Here is a 10,425-nt window from a genome sequence, read left to right on the forward strand (position 1 = left end):
GTATTTCGCCATTATTATACATCAGTTGATATGTTTTTTTTTATCGTAGGATACGAAAATAATGTGATTGATTATGTTAAATGACTGGATATAAACAATTACAAAAATCACAGTATCCTACATAAAAGTCTTAAATACGCATTTTCATCGCAATTAGAACATATGAAAATATATATTTTTTTGTTCTGAAGTTCGGTGTTCCAGTCAAAAAGCATAACACCTTCGGACTTTATCCAAGTCATTACAGCGGTTAGACTTACGGTAAATCTAGTGGAGTTTTGGCGGAAAAGGTAAGAATTTTTTCTCAAAAAATAAATATATACAGGGCGATAAGTGTCGAAAATTTCAGGAGGTGTTTCTACTCCCCATCCACAACAAAAAACTTCTTATAAACCCCTGTCCAAATCTCAACGGTAAAGAAGTAATTTCAGGTATTGGTTTTTTTTTTAATTTTTCGACTTAGGTACACTAAATTGCTTATAAACTTCAGAACTACTGACTGTAGAAAAATCCGTTTGTGCCACTGAAAGAACGTTGAATTTGCTGTAAGGAACCCTATTTACAATGCAGAATTGATGAGAAAATTTAGAAAAAACAAAAACGTTGAAATTTGGAATCTTTTTAAAATGTTGGATTGGTAACTGTTTACAACTTCAAACTGCTCGAGCTTTGCAAATTCCCCCAAAACTGTCCATTCAATTAGCTTCCAGCGATACACCCACCTTTTTGGATTGCGCTTCTGGAAGGGCAAACAATTTTCGTTTTGTTGAAAAAACGGTGTCGTTGGGGGCGTTCAATTTTTCCAGGAAATCCATTTTGATCATGAGTTTCGTGTCAGTTCATTAACGTTCAATTCGATCGATTTGCTTTACGTTATCAGATGACAACTTCCTCAGGTTGTCTATTTAAATTGATTGGTTGGCAAAATTTTGATGTAGATGAAGAAAAAATCAACTAACTGCTGGCGGTCATTTCATTCCAAACTTTGCACCCTCGTAAAATGAATGGTACGGGTATAATCCTTCCAATGGATTGCCAAAACATTTTGAAAATTGTTGTTAATTATTTGCTGTTACCATGAATTTATATTAGAAATGTGAAAAAGTTTTTTTTTTAAATAATCATACTTCCAGTTTCTTTTATAAGTAAAAGAAATTGTTTATTTTATACCAAAAGAAAGTGCAAAAAAGGAACTAGTTCACTCGGAATAAATTTCCATTATTTAGCTCGTTTTAAGGCAATATTTTCGCAACGGTAACTTATTCAAACACAAAAGGGCCGGCGGAGGAAGAAACTATCGTCTTTTACGTAACTACCTCTGCATACATAAGTAACCAATTGCCTGCGCTATAGATGCAGTTTGAAAGAAATATCCTCACATTGTAAATCGCTAAGTCGGAAATAAAATTGAAATACTTTTTGCATAAGAAAAAGCCATCTCAGCTACTTTGTATTAGATTTATAAAAAGTTTTTACAAAACAGTGGAATTGGAAAATGGAAAAATAGCATTTCTCCAAATTGTGAATGTCAAATAAAAGAACGGTTAGACCAAATCCATATCCGATGATGACGGAATTCACGAACCGGTTGTCTAGCATGACACAGTGCCCTAATATTTCTCAACGGGCAATCTTCTTCTGACATAATACTCATTGACGAAAATACTCATCTTTAAATTTATTAGAGTCTTCCTCAATGAAACAGTTCCAGTTGAAATTGGAAAAAACATATAAAATTTTTCATAATTCGGCGTCCATAAAATTCATCTCGGCGTGACGAAACAAATATACCATGCAATCCTCCATGTTGTCATAGGTCGAAATACTAGAGCAAGTTTGAAAAAGCATCAAATCGAAAAATCTCATTTCCTTCAAAAAAGACGGGGTTACCTGAGTTTATTAACCACAAAAATGTGTGTGTATGTGTGGTTTTTTAAACATATACACATATTAGGAGAATCCATAGTATTATAAATCTGTTTTTGAAACTCCTATTCGAAAAATTTTCTTTTCGTTGGGTCCAGGTATCATTTATGATCATATTTTTGTTTTAAATCGAATCTGGCTAAGTTTGTTTAAAATTCAACACTAAAAAAATTTAAAAGTTCAGTCACATTTTCAGATCCCCCGAAAAAAAGCATTTTGATTGATTGATTTGTTTTCAGGTTTCATTGAATTAATTTAATCTTTACAGTTTCTTCATGACGAAATTTATTTGAACTGAAAATATCGAGAAGAATCAGTTGCAGAAAATAGTTTCCCAAAGGATCTGGCTAGCAAAATTGTCCAAGTCCTGCCAAGCCATTTAACTCTCACAAAGCGAAGAGCGGTTTTCAGTTCAAGTTCACGGAGCTTAGAGAGTTCTTTAGTAATTAAGCTAGTACAATAAGTTTCTTCCGTGAGATTTCTGTGCAAAGATTTTTGTTGCAAATGTTGGATACTTAAGATATAAACTGCTGAAAAATAAATATAGATATTTGTAATTTATTTTTATTCTATTAATTTTAATTAAATTACCGACATATTCTTGTTAATTGGATAAAACAAAATCGAAAATATAAACCAAAAACAAACAAATGTTAATCCCCATTTTTAATAACGGATTTACTTAAGAACAGAAAACATGAAGAATACTCATTTTGTAAGCAAACACCTTTTCTTGTCTTTTTTCCATTTTAATCCAGTTGCATTCTCCTTAAGCATGGAAGGACATCATCTTGAACCAGAAGTTCGCAAATTAGTGAGAGAACGAGTCATCGAGGTCACGGGCAAGCGGATATCGCAGAGGCAGTCGTTGCAAGACTAACTCACGGGCAAATTTGAATGCTGTAAGAACAAAATTGTCATGAAAAACATGTGAGGAGAAATCATCCAGTGGTAAGCCTCCTTTAGAAGAAATACTAATGACCACTTTTTCCATTTTCTTTGTCACTCCGTAAGACCTCAAGTCGTGGTCAGCGGAGCTGAGCTGACGGACCAAGGCATTGTTATGTGTATCATTAATTGTAATATATATCATTAAATTGCATTTCCATATATATGCCCAAGAAGCTTAATTTTTATTTGTTGTTTCTGATGATCAAGGTTCGCCTCCGGAGGCCCTGTGAGCCGTCGGGAGCAAGTCAGTCGCTCGCTTCCTTGGGTCGGCATCGTACAAGACGCACCGCCTACACAATCGATTATCGAACCTAAAATCGATTTGGATCGAATTCACCATCGATTTCGTCATCGTCACCGTGTCGTCACATCACCGACTTCACGGACCATCACGTCAACTGTATTGTCATCCGGCACTGCAGGCACCTTCTGTCGGCGTCGAACCCACCAGTAACCTCCAGCTCAACATCGTTTATTTTGGATGTTTGGAAAAGCGAGTCGTCATCCAGCAAAGTACCTTTTTTCTTTTTATAATTTTACTTTATTTTTATTTATTTATTTTTTTTTTGGTAAAACCCTGGCCACTAAGGATGATTAGGAATTTTGAATATAATTGAGGAAATTTCATTTAATTTTTCTGTGTGTAAATAAATTGTAAATATTTAATTTTGAGTCTTAAGTATTATCAATTTCCCCTTTTTCTCAATAACCTATTAAGTATATATAAAGTATTTGCCACCTATTAAAAACAAAATTTAATTGTATACTCCTTGAAACGATTACGCAGGTTACTATATATATATATATATATATATATATAGAGAGAGAGAGAGAGAGAGAGAGTCCATTCTATAGTTGATAAATTGAGTCATAAATTAGAGGCTAGCATTTTAAGACAACAAATTAGTTTTCAAACAAAAGCAGAGAGTCATTACCAAGATCCAGGCTGAAAAATGCACAAGAAAAAAAAACAACGAGAAAATTTCACGCGTTATTATTGCTATTTAAGGTTGGTGCATAGTTAAGCCTTGTACATATGTTTTATTTAGTTTAATTAAATTTTACACAATTTTACAACAACGTTACAAACTTTTTTAGATAGAAATGTAAAAAAACAGACTACAAAATGAAATAGAGAACGATTTAACTATTACAACATTCGAAACATATGGAATGATTTTAAATTTATTAACCGTAAACTATTTATGATTTAGGACATTCTTATACAAAAAATAATGTCACATTTCCGTTACAAGGTTACCTTTCACTAACTCTCAGTCGATTTCCCAATACGTAAATCAAAATAGATTCCTTCGCCTCCGTTGAAATCCAGTCGTCTGTGTCGATGTCAAGTTTCAACCGTTGAAACAGCAATTTCTGAAAATTTGCACGCGACAACTAATGAATGGTGCCGTTCTTGACCAATTTGTCAAACAAAATAGGTGAAAGTGAAAATACTGTGTATATTGCCATTTGGAATCCAGAACATGCCCTGCTCGTGACTCATTCCGTGTATCCGTCTTCCTAAAGCGTGTTTTGCGTTTCACCCTAAACTTCCTACCAGCTGAAAATCGTGATTGCAACCGTTTTGTCATTTTAATGCTGCTAAAATGAAATACACGGCCGTTTTATACTGTACCACTGCACGATATTTGAATAAGACCATTGCGTTCCTATTTTAATTCAGGTTTGTTTTTTATATACATTTTATTTATGAATAGTGCAATAGATAGATTTTTTAAACGAGATTTTGTTTTATAATACTATATTTTTATGCTTGAACTATTTATATAGGAAATTTCATGCAAAATCTGTAAGTCCTCAATGGTTATTATTTTCATTTGATTGCAAAACAATATCAAAATGTTCTTCTTGTCATGACACACTATTCTCTATTAATTTTTACATTTGTACAATTTTTACCTGACAACTTGAGTCTTATTAAATTTTAAATTGTCAATTATTCACTATATTATTTATTTAGATTTTTTATGGCGACGTATTTACTATATCAGCCCAATATTTATCACATATTTTCTCACTGAGGCATTCTTTTTTTTGTTGAAATTCTTGTATATAATTTTTTTTATTGATTTTTTTCTTGAAAGGTAAAACCAGTAAGAGTCATGCTTGCCTTATGTTGATTGATTTTACGAATTCATCATTTAATTATATAATTCTGATTAATATGTCTACATAGTTAGTATTGAACGTTATAATTATAATAAAACCTTACAATAAAAAGATTAACTAATTGAGAGAAGTTATTTGGTCAATCGGACGACTAAATATAATAGATTTAATAAGTAAAATGAAATACATATATATTCTCTAGCAGATCTCCGTAGCCGCTTCATATGTCGCCTAGAATCAAATCCTGATTACACGACATTTGAAAAATGGGAAAAAGGAGGGAAAACTCAAAAGGTGGGGTTGAGATGGGGAGTTGGTGTCCGAGTGGAAAGAAGTCACGATAGCTCAAGTGGTTAGAAAAGCGGCGTATTGAGCGGAAGGTCGTGCGTTCGAATCCCGCTCGTGGCACTGTCTTTTTCATTTCAACCAAAACCTTACGGAAAAACGTGATTAATTAATTGAAAGAAGTAATTTGGTCAATAGGCCATTAAATATAATGGATCTATTTACTGTTTTGTACTATTTTATTTTCTTCAAAAAGGAAATCGCGTGGCCATTTCCGCCACGATTGAATATGTTCGTCTAGAATGGTGGGAGTGTTTACTTTCGAACCTGATACATTTTTGAATAATTAATTTTTACTAAATACTATTTAAAAGCGTTCTGGAGGGTAGTATTGATGAGAGGATAATATGCAGCATTTACGATGGATCTCAACGGCTTTATATTGAAAATATCGAATTGTAGATCGTAGGTATGTTTTTAGTCGATTAGATTGTCGTCACATAAGTTTAGTTTCAGTCGCCCAGGCTTATTCCATGATAGCCATGAGTATAGTTGGAACTCAAGGTAACGAACGTATTCAGAACTGGGGATAGATCGTGAGAGGAGATTTACTTTCGGAGTGTTAGTGTGAGATGGATGAACTTGTCTTTATTTATCTTCATTTTCCATTGTTACACTAATCTGATGTAATTAAGAAAGGTGGTTTTGGATCGGAGTTAGGGATTTGTACATTAGCTCCACCTATGTAATCGGCAAAAGGTACAATGAGGTTGAATAATGTAAGGGGAACATCTTCTGTCTAAAAGATACTGGATATCGGAGGAATTGATCCGAGCACACCGCCCTGTGGTATTCCCGGCCAGAGAGCAATAGTCGGAATATTCTGATCCATGTCGGTACCAAAAAAACGCTCAGATATATAAAGGCAGAGGATTAAGTACATGTTAAAAAGACGAATTAATTATAATGTTATATTTCAAGACCATCATGGGGTGGAGCGATGGCGTCGCCAAGTAGAAGAAGAATGTGCTGTGTGCGTTGTAACAACACGTTACTGTCTTTTTTCACTTTTTGTAAATGATGGTTTTACTAACAGAATTTGTTGTTTACAGTCATCCGGATTTCGAACATTAAATGCTCATCATCAGGTTGAAAGCGTTACAAACAACTCTTGACATGAATGGTAAGAGTGACCCGAAAATAAAGCGCTTACGCGAACTTCTAAAGAGGAGCTTAATAGATTTAACTTATTGCCACTGAATTTTGAACAACTACAATGGGCGCAAAAATTTCTGAATGTCATTTTCTGAGCGATAAATATTAAATTATCATCTGTACAGTTTTCACAACTATATAGTATAAGCTATTATTGTTTTTAATTCATTTTTGTATTTTTCTATGGCCAGTGGTATTGTTTTTAACCTGTCCTTTATTTTAATTCTGTTATTTTGTGTCGACGGTTAAAGGTTTTAAATAAAAATAAATTAGGAAATTACTGTGTTTTTAGTATGTTAAAATATATCACTCTACCTAGTAATTTTTCATGAGATATTTTTGAATTATTTTGATCGTATTGTTTGTATTTTTTTTGCATAAAATGCTGGTCATTATAATGAATCATGAACCTATTACTATTACATGATTCCGTTCGAATTCACTGAGGTCAACATGCGGAATTTGATAATAGCTGTTGTTCAACATTCGTTACATGTCTCCCCGAGTAGGAAACTGCAAATCTAAGATATCTACACGTATCAGAGGTTTGCCTGGCCAACTTAGATATACCAAATTGGTTTTACGTGCCTGAAAGTGTAACACAGCGACCGCATGGGTCTAATAGGCTCTGCAGATGGGGGCTTCCTTGCAACAACCTCCAGCAATGCTCGATATGCGACACATGTGTTAATGCATATTAACGTGTATTAATAATCAATGAATGTGCGCAGTTTGCTGAACGTGGTCTTGCCCAACGTGATTGTTATTATGTCGGTAAAAGACGCAAGGGTTACGTTTGGCAAAATAAAATGGCAACCTGCATCATAAAGCTCCTAACCTAATAACATGAACATTATAAACATTTTCGGCAGTTAATGTTAAAAAAATTGAGATAGCTAGGGAGAGAGAGTGAAAAGAGTGATTGAGAAAGAAAGAAGTAGATCATTCTTGAGCAACGGAGAGTGAAAGAGAAAAATCCAAAAACAAACAGATGAAGCAGAAAAACACAGAGAGAGAGAGAGAGAGAGAGAGTCAGAGAGCGAGAGAGAGAGTGAAAGATAAAAATCCAAAAACAACAGATGAAGCAGAAAAACAGAGAAAGAGAATCAGAGAGCTAGAGAGAGAGCGAGAGAGAGAGAGAGAGAGAGAGAGAGAGAGAGAGAGAGAGAGAAAGATGCTGTTGATAGATTTAGTATAGCAGATATATAGATATAGTAATATATATATATATATATATATATATATATATATAAGATACATGTAGTAGATACATAGATATAGTAAGTATTGAATTACTAAAATCTTCTACTCCAAAACGCCTAACGAACAATAATAGCTTTCAAAATTACTGATATCATTCAATAAATATTTACAAGCTTTAAAGGATCTCATTTTTGTCGTTTTATCATTCCATTATAGTAATAAACGTGAAATTGAACTTAATTTGTATATAGAAAACATATTACAAAGTCCTTTGTACAATGTCCTTTCCATTATTAATTGATTGACATGAAGATTATAGATCTCCATAATTAACCAAAAGGAAATAACGTCACTTGGTACAAATAATCACACTTTAACATTAAATAAAAGTCGTATCTTGTCAATCCTAAACTATCTTAAAGAAAATTCCTTATCATACTTTCGATACTACATATTTCAAGTTGCCAGCTGTCTGAAAATAATTGTTTATACGAAAAAAAATTAAACGGAGAAACTCCGGTGAATTTTTAGAATGAAGACACAAATTATGCGAGCACTGAAAAACACTACGATTATTACAGTGTTTCCTTTCACTGTGCAAATTTGTTCCTTTTCCTGATTCAACTGTTTTTTTGTTTTTTTTGGAAACGTGTTACGCAATTTGAACTTATTTACGATCGGTCGACAAGGCTTGGTATGCAAAGTTATAACTTCATCGGATTTGCTTTCACTACCGGGCGCATCCAGAAATGTTGGGTTCCTCCCAAGAGGAAGTGGTCGAATGCCGTGAAAAGTAGTTTTGTGTCTATTCGCGGGTGTTTAAAAAGAAAGACTGGCCATTGTAGGAAAACTACTTTTTACTATTAAGCACATAATTTAATTTAAGGAGAACGAACAGTGTAAAATTATTGTATAATATGATTTCCATTTTTCTTCTATATAAAAAGTTTTGTAGATTTCAACTACTTTACGACTATTCATTTCTCCTGAGCCTATGGTCTTGTTAGGACATGATTCAAAAGTACGAATTTGGTTTTAATTTCACCGCGAAATACGGATGGCATGAATTTAGAAAATAATGGCCTCGTTCGCCAATATTGGGGATCGCTCGCCCGCCAATTATTTACTGCTTCCTATAACGCCCTCTGTTTAACGGGAGTTAATTAACCATTAATCCAAATTCTCGCCATGGAGCCAGATTAAATGTCAAGCGGCGAAACAAACCGACGCAAGTAGAAAACTTAGGAGCAAATAATAAATAGGCAGATCCAATAAAAAAATTGATCAATACTGAAGGCCATTTGCAACAAATTCTTTTAACTTGTAATAGTCTAGTTTGGTCAAATACGTTATAAATACAGACGGTTAACCCTTTAACCTGGTTTTCCTGACAACACACCAAAGTTATATGTGTCTTGAACTATGTGGAGAAGTTTAAAATTGAAAGAAAAAACTTCGAACACATTTCCCGATTTTTTCTGGAATAGTGAACCCTAAACATATCGGCAATACAATAAAATGCTTAAATACCCACCTTTATATGATCTTACAGGATAACTCAAAACCCACTTTAAGTACATACTTATTCCTACCTCAGACATAGTAAAACATTGAGGCATGTTATTCGATAAAAGACAGAGAAGAAACCATCTGACTGAAGAAGCCAAGGAAGAAACCAGACTGAAAAGGCAAGGACTTAGCAAACGATATAAACTTCTTATACGTATACTAAATAAACGATCAAGCCTTTAACGAATAAACAGTTAGTTTATAACGAAGTTCGACAAACCTAGAAGTACGGAATAGAAGATTGGTCATTAACCCAACGCTCCAATTTTAAAATAATTCAGTTACTAAAGTTTAAAATTGTATGTAAGATTATCAAAGTCTTTTAACCAATGATATTCTGAACTTCAGAAGTGCTTCAAATAATTTTTAGTGAAAAATGGTTAAATCGTCCAATTCCATTTTTATTGAAAATGTGAGCCATTTTACGGTCTTATATGTTTTTATTTAAATTAGTTGATTTAGTGAAATCATAGGTTCGTATATTTTTTGTGAGAGTTTGATAATAGTGTTAACTTCACTCGTTTTCTTGGTCCGCTTGACCAATTAATATCTTTCAATTAATTAAGGTTTTTAGTTGAGATAAAAATGTCAGTGTCACGAGCGGGATTCGAACCCACGACCTTCGGCTAGATACGCCGCTGCTCTACCACTTGAGCTATCGTGACCTCGATCCACTCGGACACCAACTTCCCATCTCAGCCCACCTTTTTCAATTTTCCCTCCTTTTTTGCCATTTTTGCCATGCCACCGGATAGGAGTACAGACAGAAGAAACACTGGGGGTTCGAATCCCGCTCGTGACACTGATTTTATTATCTCAACGGAAAACCTTAATTAATTGAATAGTGTTAACGGTGGAACGCAAACTGTCAAAATAATAGAAATAGCATATTGTACTCGTAATTTTACAGAGTTGTTAGTGAACCGCACTACATTATGTTTTAAAAACCAAATACAAAAGAATAAGTTATAAAAAATTCATATAACATATCACATTGATTCTTCGTAATATATAAGCATAAATTGGTTGTCTTTTATAAACAAAGCCCATATGTTTCAACATATAGGAGATATTTAGTTATATAACAATTTGTTTGGCAAACTAGAAACAATTGATCTGATTTTTATATTTACAAATATTTAA

At 33.5% G+C, this 10,425-nt stretch overlaps 1 long non-coding RNA gene across 1 annotated transcript; it reads left to right on the top strand.

Annotated features, from left to right (window-relative positions):
• The first annotated feature begins 2,796 nt into the window (after positions 1–2,796).
• LOC106670303 lies at positions 2,797–3,543 on the top strand. Its single transcript, XR_001341052.1, has 2 exons — positions 2,797–2,877; positions 3,085–3,543. It is a non-coding gene; the product is annotated as an uncharacterized LOC106670303 (long non-coding RNA).
• The last annotated feature ends 6,882 nt before the right edge of the window (positions 3,544–10,425 follow it).

The sequence above is a fragment of the Cimex lectularius genome, unplaced genomic scaffold (assembly GCF_000648675.2).
Source record: "Cimex lectularius strain Harlan isolate CLEC.00 unplaced genomic scaffold, Clec_2.1 scaffold246, whole genome shotgun sequence".
NCBI classification, from domain to species: Eukaryota; Metazoa; Arthropoda; class Insecta; order Hemiptera; family Cimicidae; genus Cimex; species Cimex lectularius.